Here is a 14,563-nt window from a genome sequence, read left to right as displayed (position 1 = left end):
ATGCATCATTTGCACATACGGAAGATACAAAAGCAGATACGTCAAGACGTTCTTTTTGCATCCTCCCCTTTTGGAATTTACTGTCTCAGTGGCGGATCCAGGGGGAGCTCACCGGGCGCCCCCCTCCCCCTGTGTTTTGTTAAAACAAACGAAAAAAAAAATGAGGAGGGGTGCGTGAGCCCCCCCCCCCCCATTATTTTGTTAAGGCGCCCCCTCTTTGCCAAATTCTTGGATCCGCCCCTGTGTCTTGAAATATCACCGACAAGAAAACCCATCCTGTTGCCACCTTTGGACCATTCAAGTGCTTTGGAAAAATGTTGTACGCTATCCTGTTTTTTGAGGACTAACGGACTGTGCTTGTTGACATTTTGGAAGGGTAACTACTTCTGACATCGCATGCAATATGTACACGATGTATGCCCAGAAGGCGACGCCACGCTCAGTCATACACATGACTGGACCAGAGTCAGTTTTCCTCCGCACAGACGACATCAGGAATAACGACAAGAAACAGTTCACGTGTGAGGAAATATATGTCGCCTTGGAAAACACTGTGAACACGGACATGATCCTGGTAATCCAGCAAATTCGCCGTCTATGGCGGATCTATCTGAACTCCCACGAGGACCGCGTGAAACTGATTTCCAATGGGCTCGTCATTCGGGGAGCAAACGCCGCTGTCTATGTATATTAGTTCTGAACCCTACTTATCGATTCCTTTTTTTGCCGACTATACGCGTTAGGCCGAGTGAGGGCGTGATCCTCGGGGCCCTATTTGGCAAGTTTGGTGAAAATCCGTCATAGATTTTTGAAGAGGATGCTAAAAATGTAGAAAATCCCCTTCCTATCCCCCTCTCGATTAGGGCCCCCTGTATCCGTCATAAGCAAACCTGAGATTTCAGTCATTAATGTTTTCATTACACTAACTTAGCTCTTTCTTTTTTTCTTTTTTTTTTTTGGTTCGACCAAGGCTGCGTTTATCATCTTTCCCCTGTTTAAACGGCTTTCAAAAGCCGTTTCCAAAGCCATTTAGAAACGGCTTCCAAAATAATTGCGTTATCAACTCTTCGCGAACACGATCACTGACCTGTCACTGAACAGCTGCATTGCGCAATTCGACCCATATAAGGGGTGCATAGTTCGTAACTGCAGTACAAAGCCGTTTCAAAACAGCCTTACGTTTATCTCGCTTCAAAAGGCTTGTAGAAACAGATTTCTGGAATTCTGTTTAGGAAACCTGTTTCGGAAAGCACAAATTTGCGGCTTTCGAAAAGGCTTGCCGAAAAGGCTTTCAAAACAGCTTTGCGTTTATCATCTCGTAAAAATTCCCTGAAAGCCGTTTGAAAAACCTGTTTCTGCCGAGAAAAGAGTTGATAAACGCGCTCCAAGAAGATGAAGAGTTCCAGAATCTAGGCACTCTGATGCTTCAACTCCCCCTCCTTCCCCCCCCCCCCCCTTCGTCGGTGGGGGACTTATTTAATTAAATCAAGATCATATTACCATAAAAATGTCATCTGCCAAGTTTGGTGAAAATCCGTTTTGGAGTTTACAAGAAAATGATAACGGTAAAGGTTCATGAGCACTTTTGTTTTACATCGAGACTATCTACATAGACGTATATACCTTCGGTGCGTAATACCGTTGTAGTAGATGATTTTTACATTTCCCAACAACGTCTTTACAATTCCCGGCAAAATTGAACGTTGTTACAAAACCCGGCGTTTGTTTTTTTTTAAACCCTGCATTTTTTTTTTTTTTTTACAAATCCCGGCTCCACACGCCTAACCACCACGAACAGCACGTGATATCACCCCGCCGAGACTGTGAGTCAAAGCAACAGGACGCGACAAACTCGCCTCGCGCCAATTTCATCACGTGCAACAACCATTGCAGACCAGCGATCCTGAAAAAAAAAAACTAAAAAAAAAAACCTTAAAAAAAAAAAAAAAACTGAGGCCATCGATCTCCGATCGCCGACGAGAACGCAATCAGCCTCATACAGTGCAGGAGCGCCTGGCACGTCATGTGAAGAACCCGGTGAAGCATCTCGCACCCGATCACAGCAACGGTGAGAGAAAGCATGCCCCGTGTGAAAACGAGAATGGAGAGCAGCAAATATCACGATGAAATATGCAGTATCTACACGAACAGCCACAATGATGATTCTAAGTAGACCCTGGAGACTTCTCCTCTGTAGGCTGCTTGGAAGACATGGGAATCTAAGGAACGGAAAACGAAACCGATGAAGTCAAGAAGAAGTAGTGAGTAAATATGATAATGAAATGCTGTGTTTTCAGAGCTGAATTAAAGAGAATGTAAGGTGAAACATATTTTAGAAGATGGAGAATGGAAAGACGTTACATTCATTAGTGACACCTTCCGAGATAGGCAACTGCTTGCGTCATTTGAATTGTCCAAGTTCAAAAAAGCATTCCCCAAGTTGTTGTTGTTGTGTTTTAGACAATTCACGAAATAACATACAGATTCCTGTACTGTTGCGAAAAGAAGAACTTTAAGGTTGCTTAGTTGTCAACAGGGAATAAAATCTATGTTGAGAAAACGATGGCTAAGCATTATAGACTACTTCTGCATATACAAAAACAAGAGCCTTCGTGTTTGTGCTTCTAGCAAGATTTTTTTTTTTAAATCCTCCTTGTGATATCAATTGGAAAAAGATATTGCAATGTGATTTTTATCAGGTAAATGGCAGAAGAATAAAGCAATTATTTCCAAACTTTTTCTTCGAATATTCTCTAGTAAAGATAATTTGCTTAAATGGAAAATTTTGAATGATAATTGGTGTATTATTTTTATTGTAAAGAAATTACTGGCATGTATTTCCTGAAATGCAAAAAGATCAAAATGTACTGGGAAGTAATCTCAGTTCGAATTTCGCAATATTTTTGATCTTGTAATTGATATCAATGAAAAAGTTTATGATTCTCGGATATGATATAGGTAACGGAAAGATGAAATCAGTAAACATTTATTGTTCTAAGTATGTCCAAATCATTGTTTACAGGAATTATGTATCAAAACGCAAGGAAAGAAACAATTGCTAGTTCAGTGAATACGATTAGAAGGTTTGAAAGCGGAATTCACATTCTATATCAGTTTGAAGTGCAACCAGGCAAGATTTGATGAAAGTGGATTAAGAAGAATACGTAACTATTTCGGCTGATACATTATAATATCATTGATGTACACTTCATCTTTTTTTTTTTTTTTTTGGTCAAAATTATTGTTTTGGGTGTATTTGAGATACTTGTGGATGATGTAATTGTAAAGATGTGAAGTTATATGGAGAATAAAGTACCTGAAATGAGGAAAAAATTCATTTGCTCATACATCATTCATTCGGAACGATTTACGTGTACGCTGACGGCTGTTCGTCATGGAAGGGTTCGTGTTAATGAAGATGAAATTAAACCCTGAGTTTTAAGATTACAGGAAATAGAAATATTTTCCTGCCGATATAACATAATAAAAATTCATGTACTTATGTTTTTGTGACCTAAGCTTTGCTAAGCAAGGTCATTAAAAACAGCCTCAATTAAAAGTATAGGTGATATAGGTCATTGAGCACTTCTGAGCTCAAGGAAAACAGTCATTGTTTACTTTTTGTGAACTTTGAATTCTTTGAATTCTATTTCCTTTGCTGCCTTTTAGAGTTAGTGTTCTGTACATAATATAATATCACTGATCTCTGAGGAGTAGTGAGCGCCTGTGTGGTAGCCCTCTCGTCTCTCTTCTCAACTTTCTACTATTTTACGGATTTTTGACATCTGCAATATACAAATCAACTACTATTGAGTTTATTTGTGACTATGGAATCAGCAGGACCAACTTGCAGCTGAGTGAAGCTGGAACTTCACCGATGTAAGTGATTATCTGAGATCATACAAAAATCACCATGTACGTCTTGTGAGCTGGACCCAATGCCCTCCACTCTTCTGAAGAAATGTTGGCATGCATTTGCTCCCTGCATTGCTAAAATAGTTAATCAGAGTTTCTCAACTGACATCATCCCACCTGCCCTGAAGACAGCTGTGATTCGTCCAGCCCTCAAGAAGCCCAGTTTAGACCCTGAAATCCTGCTGAACTATCGTTCTATATCCAACTTACCTTACCTTAGTAAGATAATGGAACGTGTTGCTTTCTCACGGCTTCTTGGGCATCTACAAGACAACAATCTCTTGGATTGCTTCCAGTCAGTGTATAGGCTTCATCATAGCGTTGAAACGCTTCTTGCAAACCTTAGTAACCATATTTTGAAGCAGATGGATAGCGGAAACATCACAGCGCTTGTCCTCCTTGACATGTCCGCCGCCTTTGACACTGTCGATCACCGAATCCTCATTCAACGACTGAGATCTGTCGGCGACTCTGGTACTGCATTGCGCTGGTTCACCTCCTATACCTATCTGGCCGTCTCCAGTACGTAAAGATTGATGCTGCAGCGTCAAAACCTTAGCCACCGAGTTTGGAGTTCCACAAGGATCGGTTGGCGGCCCACTCCTCTTCCCACTCTATCTTCAGCCCATTAGTCAGATCATTCGGAAGCACAATGTTCATTATCACTGTAATGCTGATGACATTCAATTGTTTGTTTCCTTCCCCCCATCTGAAATCATAGCAGCAAAAGTATTAAAACAACTTGAAATCTGTTGTTGATGAAATCAAAGGTTGGATGAGCGAAAATCAACTAAAGTTGAACGACAATAAAACAGAGTTATTGGTACTTGTGTCAAGACAAATGCTGACAAAGGCTAACATGAAGAAGTGTCACTCGAGAATTGGTAACAGTGTTATTAACTCTTCTGAAAAAGCACGCAATCTTGGTTTAGTTTTTGATAGTATCATGTCCTTCAAATATCACGTTGCGTATACGTATCACAATCTGTAAGATTCTAGTTGCGTAATTTTGGTTTTATTCGAAAATATCTCACTAAAACAGCAGCGGGACAGCTTATATGTCCTTATTTCAGCTCGTATATATTATTGTAACTCTTTCTTTGTTGGTATGTCACAACAACAAATCAATGCTCTACAACGTCTTCAAAACTGCCGCAAGTAATTACTGACCTATAATAGGAAAAATGGTCACATTACACCAGTGTTACGTTGTCTCCATTGGCTTCCTGTTGAAAAGCGAATTACTTTCAAAATTGCTCTTTTTGTGTGGTTCACTCAACTGCAACCGAGTATCTCCAGAATTCTTAATATTGTTATAACCCTCCTCGCAGACTTCGATCATTTATACTTCTTTTTCATTTCAGATACCTAAAGTTAAGCATTCATGGGGAACTCGTTCTTTCTCCCACATTGGACCAAAAATTTGGAAAGATATCCCTGTCACTGTTCGCCAGTCATCCTCGGTGGAATCATTTAAAACATGTTGTAGGAAAGATGTCATATAATTACCTTTCTTCTTCTTTTTCATTCTTTCTTTCTTTCTTTTCCTAACCCTAAGAATAAAAGCGCCATTAGCATTTTTTTTGATGGATTTTTTCATTATTATTATCACGGTTACAGTACGTTATTCCGAAGGTTCGCTTTTCTGAAGGTTCGTAAATCCGAAGGTATGTTAATCCGAAAATGGAATAATAAAATCGGTTATTCCGAAGGTTTGTTAATCCGAAAATGAAAAGAGTTTCTTTATTCCGAAGTTTTGTTATTTCGAAAATGTAATAAGGTATGTTATTCCCAAGGTTTGTCGCACATTTTCTGATTAACGAACCTTTGAAATAGCAAATCTTATTTTATTTTTGGAACAACGCACCTTCGGAATTATGCCACAAATGTTAAGATTTAAGATCCCTTCTTCCTTTTCGGATTAACGAACCTCTCGCTATAGGGACTTTCCGTGTTTCGGAATAACGAACCATCGGAGTCAAGAACCTTATTCCATTTTCCGATTAACGAATCATAACATAACAATGCATAAATTTGAAGTTCAAACAACACGAGCTGATAAAGTAAAAAAAAACCCGGCTCGATTAAGTAAAGATAAGTCATCAGACACTTCTGAGTTTCAGCCACACCTCAATTTTTGTGAAAATTTGCATTTTTGGAATGTTTTTTTCGTGTAGCTTTTTGACGGTCTGCGGTACATGCGACATTGAATTCAACATAAAATGTTGCGTGCCCGTAGATTGGCTGAAGGTTCCTTTATGCAGCAATGATGATAACGATGATGATGATGATAATTAAAATGATTATACCAACTATAATAATTATGATAATAATAACAATAATAATGATAATGCTAATAACAATAAATACATAAATAACAAATAAATAAATAAATAAATAATGATTGACAGTTTGTAACACCCAAGCTTTCAAAAACACAAAATCGTATGAAGGAAGGTATTAGCCAACACCTGTAAAGGTTAAAAGTAAAGCAAAAACTTTTACCCCCATCTCACTAGACGACAATTCCACTACGATCATTAAAAATCGACAAAGCAAAGCGGATCGTGGCTTGATCGTTTAAATCTTCTCAATCATATCTTGAGCAGTTCAGAAGCGCGGAGGGTCGCCACCATCGCCATGGTCGGCAACGTCGCTGCAGAAGTTTTGAACATGTCCAAAACTTTCGTAGCGAGGTCACCGTGGTTTTAGAGCGTATCACAATCGCCTCACGAGCGCATTAAAAGCGCCACATTCGTAACTCTGACGGGGTAGCATGCAACGCGTTAGGCGTAACTCCAGCGTATCGAAAGCGGCCCCTATCGCCCATGAAAATTACCACTTTTACAGTATTACGTAACAGGAACCAACCATGAACGAAAGAAAGTGATGCACAGACAAGGAAGGTGGACATGAAGATAAGCGTATAAAATTCATTTTTTCAACGTACACTCGGTTCGCATCTACTCTGTTGATTAAATTGTGGGGTTTTTTTTTTTTATATACCTTGCAAGTCAATGAAAGTAATTTAAGTTCTAATCTTTTCAAATAATAATCTTCATAAAATTGTCTTATTGTAGGATACGATTTGTAGTTTGCTCGTAAGACGGTTCTTTAATAGTATATACACATTTTACTCTTTTTAATGGAATGGATGACTTTATTGATAGTGCAATTTGAATGCTAAGATGCAAGGGTAAAACCATGTTCTGCTTATCCATGTTGGTTTGATTGACACTGACATCTGTCTGAAGAAATTCAATAATGAAACCCATTTTATACCCCAATCGCTTGAGATCGTGGCATGAACCCGGCGTAAACGTATCACTGTCGCTCCGATCGTATTACTGTTGTAGCGAGGCCTTGATAAGCGAATATCGCAATACGATCGCTTTGATCGCAGAAGCAGCGCGTCTCGTCGGCTTGGAAAATCGGCAAAAACGTGCCAGCGTCGTAGCACTATCGTGGCACTATCGCCTACAGCGCAGGTTGAGCGTAGAGAAACCGTAGTGTAATCGCCTTGGAGGCCAAGAATGGAGACGGATGGCGATCACGCCACAAAGGTCAATTTGTTAAATCGTCACAGATCGCCATCGTCGCCATCGTCGCCTTCGTAGTGAGATGGGGGCCTATTAAGGAAAACACAATTCACTTTGTGTACCACAAATACTTAACCCTACAAAATAAGTTCTGCAACTCAAGTTGTTTGTTGATATCTCTCTATTCATTTATCAATTGTTTTATGTATATATATAATATATATATATATATATATATATATATATATATATGTATATATATATATATATATATATATATATATATGTATATATATATATATATATATATGGGTGAGAATTTTGAACGATGTACAATTGCCAATTTTCGTACCTTATGACATTCTTTCCCTTAGAACACGCCATTATGATCTAAGAAACCAGATTTTTTCATGTCATCTCAAAGATTGGTAAATTTCCTTTCAGGAAATATATGGTTTGGTTGACTTTTGCCTGATATTTTTCATTTCACAAGGACTTAAAGCGTAAAAATACGGTAAAAACGCTATTTTCACAATAATTTTTGTTTTTCAAACTAATGATGTGCATTTTTAATGGTACGTGGCATCTAATATCTGACCATGTTCTGGATCTGACATATCATGGGTATGTACTACAAAATTATAAGAACTTTATGAGCACGTATAAAATTACAGAGAACAATTAAAATATCAAAGTCCTAAACAGACGAACGTCCGTGGTGCTTTTATTTCTATCGCTGCTGCAAATTCTACTTTGTTGTCCCAACTGTAACGTATACGAAAATTTGGTGTTCCACCTAATGAACATATCCTGCAAAAATTCTACGTCTGCTGGCTGTACATGGGACGTAATATTCTTTTATGCAAAATTATACTCAATTTTCGTCACGGACGTGCTTCCGCTATTTTCTAATAAAGATCGTAGCCCATGAAACGTTATTGGCGATATTGTTCTGAGTCGTAATCAACTAAGATCTAGCAACAGGATAATATGTTTGTTTTGAGTTTCTGTCCATCCTTTGTCAAATAGGAACCGGAATTATATTTTTAGACGAACCTCCAAGAAGAAAAGAACGTCCGTGATGATTAAAACGTTTTCGAGTGGGACACAATCTTGCTTCGATGGCGAAGGTGCATTTTACCTTTGGCTCTCTAGCCGAGGAGCTGCATGCCATTTTTGGAGCGGACTGAGGTTCGTCCGCAGTTTTTGGACCATGCAATTTACCAAAAACCAAGCATATAATTAATATTTTCTCTGAAAATTCACCTCCTGAACCCCCTCTGAGCAATACATATGTTGTAAGGATGTCAAATTTCTTATAATTTGCATTGACAATACCTTTTCAAATTTTTGAAAGAGTTAGGAAGGCTAGGTACTCTCTGCCGATTAGTTATCCGTCCTGGAACATGACCCTAGTAGTAGAACGAACGTCCGTGATAATTCCAGAGAACGTCCGTGACGTATGCAATCCCTCCGATAGGGATAACTTGTCCCGAAAGTGTCCTGTATTCTTTAAAACTTTTGGCTCTAATAGCGACAAATAAAGTTTTACAAAGTAGAAAATGAGTTTAGAGCAGTAGTTTCAGAATTTTTAAGGCGTTATGTGATCATGATGAACAAACAATTGAAAATTTACTCACAATTTTACGCTTGTTTTCTCTCTTATTATACAAAAAACAGCTAAACACTTAAAACAAGGTGATAGGAAAATGGAATTTTGCGTAATCTATAATTTCTGTGCGTTTAAATTTCTTTCTAATGAGGTTCTGGCGACAATTTGTACTGTTACAGGTTCTGAAAGTTTCGCTCACGGACGTTCTGTCCGAGAAAGGAAATTTCTGACAATTACAAATATATCACTGCACATAAGATTAATGTTAGTTGAAAATATTACCAAATCACCGAGCCGCTCATACCCGAAAGTGAATAGCGTTCAGCACTCAATTTACCTGTAATAACAAACGGAAAACGTTGTTTTCACGGATGTTCGTTGGTTGAATAAGTCAGTGGATTACATAGTAGGAGAAAGAGGATCAGTGCCACTTTTTAGTGACAGGTGCTCTAAGTGTTTATCTTTTGAGTATGGTAGCTGCCGTCTCAAACAGAACACATCCAGTTTTGGTCTCCATAACGGACGTTCGCTGTAATTGTCATGATATTAAATGCCTTAATTCATTCTTATTTTACTCTTCATGACGACTTTTCTCTCATTCCCTCAATAGCCTGAAGATGCTGCGACCAAATAGAAAACAAAAAACAAAACAAAACAAACCAAAACAAATCCGAAAAGTGCTACGCAATCACATTCAGGATAATGACAGAAGAAGTCTGTAATGAGCATGTGTTGAATAAGAAACGTTAAAGTTTCAAAAGGACGTGGAAGCAGTTGAATGAAAATGACTGAGAAACAGAGAAGGGAATCGAGCTCCAACACACAGAGAAAAGAATTGCCAGTGCACTCCCGTTATGCCAAATTCTTCTGGAGAAGTTTTTGTTTGTTTGTTTATGGTTTTTATTCATCGAAATGCCGTCACAAGCGAACAAAAATCATGCAGTATACAATTATTGATTGATTAAAACACATAAATCCTCCCCTTATCATCACATGATGTTGTTTTATACTCATCAATGAAAAGCAATATTCATTTGTAATTTTTTCCAAGATTTGTTTTTTTTTTCATTATACATTTAAGAGACAGAGAGATCGTCAATTTGTTTGTGCATTTGTGCTTACTTTGAAAACACATGTTAAAAAAAGTAATGATTAAGAATAGGTTTAAGGTTGCACTTTGATACCTTCGCTCTTCCAAAAATTTGTTACTCCGATGTCCAAAGGTTTGTTATTCCAAAATGAAAAACAAAAATTGTAGTTAATTCAGGAGGTTTGTCATTAGAAATGTTCTTCGAAAAATAGATATTAAGGATCATTGTGTTTAGGTCCGTTCTTCTAAAGTGGAATGGGCCTAATATTCGTTTAGGTGAAAACGGTTATTATGAGGTTTTGAAATTGGAGGATTTTAGTTGTTAACATGTTTCTCCACATTTGGATAAGCGAACATAATTTTTCATGTTCCAATTACATACTGTAATAAGCCTTTCGGTTAACCTTCGAAGATTCCTATCATTTACCGAATAAAAAGGCTTCATAATCATACGAACTCTATCAATTTTTGTATTGACAAACTGTATGAATAACGAGCCTCCGAAATGACGCGCTACAAAAGGTTTGTTATAACAAACCATATTGTATAATATTGAAGTCACAAACATCCATCCAAGTTATATGGACTTATTATGGACTTGTTATGACGAAACTTCGCAGTATCGAACCAATTATCACTTCTGACTAATATAATAACACAAATTCTCCTCGATAACAGTGTGTAACACAAGGAGCAAACACAGAGGGATTTCTTCCTAACGTATTCGTTTGCCCTCCCCAGCTAAACTTCGTATTTCTATAACGGAGCACATTTCTGTTGTTTTTCTATATTAATTCTTTGTCATAATTTTAGCTGTGACCATGTTCGTTATATAAAAAGGCAACTTTTGCATTGTAGACTTTATAATTATAACAACTTTAGGACCTGAATATTTACTTCATGAAAACGAAATTTTGATAAATATATTCGTTCTCAAGGATGGACTACGTCACTGAGATTACACGTACGTTTGTACGTTCATTTACGAGAGATGGAAAAATTGTTTTCTTTGATTCCCCAGTATGAGAAGATAAACAAGCTTATATAATTGAGAATTGGTAATATCTATTCAGGATTTTGCAGAGGAGTTTGAGAGTAGAATGCGTTTCCAACTCAAAAGAGCTGCATTGTTCAATATCTTGTTTGTTCCGAACGTCCGTGAGCTACATGCGAACCTCCGTGATGAGAACTATGCTATGTTTGTTGGGTTATAGAGACTGCCCAGATGAGATACATCTTAAAAAGGTATATGTTATTATTTGGAGTGAGGATTTAAGTATGGAATAGTGAAATAAGAGGTGAAAATATTGAGTTTCTGTAAAATGCGCGTAAAGTTAAGAAAGTGTTTAGCGGAAGAGCAATATTTCCACAGAAATAACGAATTTAGTTAAATCATCAGTTGTCTACCATTACGAAAAGGTTAATAGTACAAGCTTAATATTCTGCAATCACGTACACATGTCCCTTAAGATATTTCGTTAGGATTTTGAACTGAATCAGATCTTTGGAAGCTATGTTAATGGTATTCAAATGTATGTGCAGTATTATTCCTCACGGACGTTCGCTGCTCTGGACATGGTAAACTTCAGCGATGAATAAAAACTTGTTCCTCTGGGAAAATCCTAGTATAATTGGGTTCATATTAAAGCTTGAGTTATACTCTTTCAGGTAAGATGAATGATTTGGAGAATTTCCTACTTTTTAAATTTTGCCTTGTTTTGGCTCAATTGTACATCGTTCAAAATTCTGACCCATATATATATATATATATATATATATATATATATATTGTTTATATTCATATTGCATGCAATGAAATTGATATCATTCCCTCTACAAATAGCATTTGTACACAATTTGTAATGATTACGAACTCATGGCCTGAATGGGGCCGAGGAAGAAGTGCAATATTGAACAATAAGATTGCCTATGGCAAACTCCTTATTTGATAGACGATGCAAGGAGGTTATTGAAGTTGTTGGAGTCATACATGAGTGTATGTATCATTTTCTTATTCTTTTAAAAGTAAAACGCGTTTTAGATTATGTGGACAATAGATAATTGATAAAGTGATGAATAATGATTTCAGACTTTGTCATCGTTTTATTAAGAGTAATTCGAGGTTTCGAAATGTGCAGGAGATGGTGACGATGTTAGACGTCGTAGCCATCTCTCATCACCGTCATCATCTCACTCAATGTCAGCAGCGGTGCCCTCTCCACCCATACTCGGCATCTTAGCATCTAATTTGTTTGAGTTGAATGTGGCATAATAATTACATTCGTGCCGGTAAAAGGAAAATATTGTTAGATCAGCACGTCATGGGTGCTCACCCGTGATCGACGTAGGATTGGCAAGATCGAGTGTGGTCGAAGAGTGCTGAAGATGTGATCGAGCCTAGTAGCAGTAAAAAACGTGAGCGAGTTTGGTCGAGTAGCGTTCTACAGCAGTCGCGAAGCAGTCGAGTTGATCGTCAAAACAGATCGAACCTGACAAGAGGAGTTTGCCTTCTCGACGCCTTACATGATACTTTTTGACGCGTAAAAAATTGTATAGGAAGCCGGACTAAAACCGATCAAGGTAGATCGGACCCGATCGACCCCGGTCACCCTGGTCGACCGAGCCCGACCGGGCCAAAATCGGTTGGTCGGGCTTGATCGAATTGATCTGATCGGCAGTGGAACATATCCTTGGTTATTATTGTGAATCGACAGCATTTACTACTCGTACTTGATGATTTTCGGTATAAGGAAGATGTACATTGTCCAACCGATTGCATCCAGGAAAAAAAGGGGCGTCAAACTCACAGTATTTAGTTCAATATACCTGTTTTGCAAGAAAACATTGAAATGTGAAAATAAAATCGGCCTTTACGGTGATAAAATTCCGTAAGATATGACAGACTTTCAAGCCCCCCCCCCCACACACACACACAACAAACACAAACACACGAAACAACAACATCAGACACTAAAGAATTCCGTAGGTTCCTCCCGGGATCCTTCACAATTAAAAGCGGGGGGAGGGGGGGGGGGGTGACCCCTGACCAAACCTACCACGAGCACAACCCCCCCCCCCCACACACACACACACAAAATAGAAATTCAAAACGTTGCCTGACTTTTATGTATTTACTTTTGATTCCAGCTTTTAATGCTGAGGTGTGGGCAGAAAAACTTTCATACACTGTTGGAGTGGGTGAAAGCATCAGTCTCGGAGTGAAAATGAGAAGCGATTTGAATCAGGAGAACCTCGTCTGGAGGCGCAACGGAGATTACGTCATAACAGCTTGGCGTGGCTTAACACCAGTAACTCTTTACGACGTTAGGAAGTCCGATGAAGGCATTTATGAATGCTACATTGACGGCAACAGGGAAGCCGCGAAACATGCAATCATGAGGCTCTTTGTTAGAGGTCCGACCATCAAAAACACTTAATTTTTGATTAACTTCATCACAATATAATCTATGATATTCCTTCTTTAACGACATTGGCGTTACATAAGAACGTGAATGAGTGAAGTAATACATTATGGACAATCTTCATCAGTGGATTACAGCAGATGATCTACTGATTGGATATGGAAAGTCATAAACTAAAAGAGTAACGCATCCAAATACAGGGGAACTGCAAAGTTTCTGTTTATTTTCTAGAGCATTTTTTGTTTATTTTGACAGTTTTTTTTTTCAGTATTTGATATGATCACAAGAATGAAAATGTACCTATTTAACTTGAAATGGGTGCATAGGTTAAGTTAAACTGTATTCTGTTTTAGAGACGGTTGACTCACGGGAAAAAAAATCAATGCTATATATTCTCTTACCTTAACTGTTCTGCGTCTGTGTAAAGTTAATAAGGCAGAGCAATGGGAATGGAGTCTCCTGGCCAAGCAGGTCCATGTTGCCTGCGTAGTTTAAATACTCATTCCATGTATTTTTTTTTTTTACTTTGATGATCTGTGAAATGTTGATAGTCATACAAAATTCGTATGCGAACGTTGGTATGGAAGTTTGAGTCTTTTTTTCTTCTTCTTTATTTTCAGTTCTGTTTATTTCTGCATTCCGTTTTCACTGCAATGTATAACACAATTTGACAATATGTAATAAAGTGATATGAATTATTCCTACGCATCAAACGAGTGTTTAAAGAAAATAATACCAGGAGAAAAATATACAGTTCAACAACGTCAAAATGAAAGTAATTTAATTGTCTTGAATGCTGTATTTTACAAATCATCCATGTTTTTGTATAATAATGATCCTGGATTATTCTTTGTTAAATTTGGAATATGGAACAATAAAAGACATACAAAACAAACGAAGTAAAATGTACGATAAGGAACAGTCCAAATTGGATGTAAAGAATATATGTGCAAAAGTAAATGAACTTGGAAATGCAATGAGCATC

The 14,563-nt window shown here is 37.8% G+C and overlaps 1 pseudogene; it reads left to right on the top strand.

Annotated features, from left to right (window-relative positions):
* The window catches only part of LOC139719012 (uncharacterized), a 116,565-nt pseudogene that overhangs the window by 64,276 nt on the left and 37,726 nt on the right, over positions 1-14,563 (top strand).

This window comes from Diadema antillarum, unplaced genomic scaffold (genome assembly GCF_040938485.1).
Source record: "Diadema antillarum isolate AM-2024a unplaced genomic scaffold, OU_Dant_1.0 scf00000103, whole genome shotgun sequence".
In the NCBI taxonomy this organism is placed as follows: domain Eukaryota; kingdom Metazoa; phylum Echinodermata; class Echinoidea; order Diadematoida; family Diadematidae; genus Diadema; species Diadema antillarum.
Note: the sequence above shows the minus strand (reverse complement) of the source record. Positions and strands in the feature narration are given on the sequence as shown.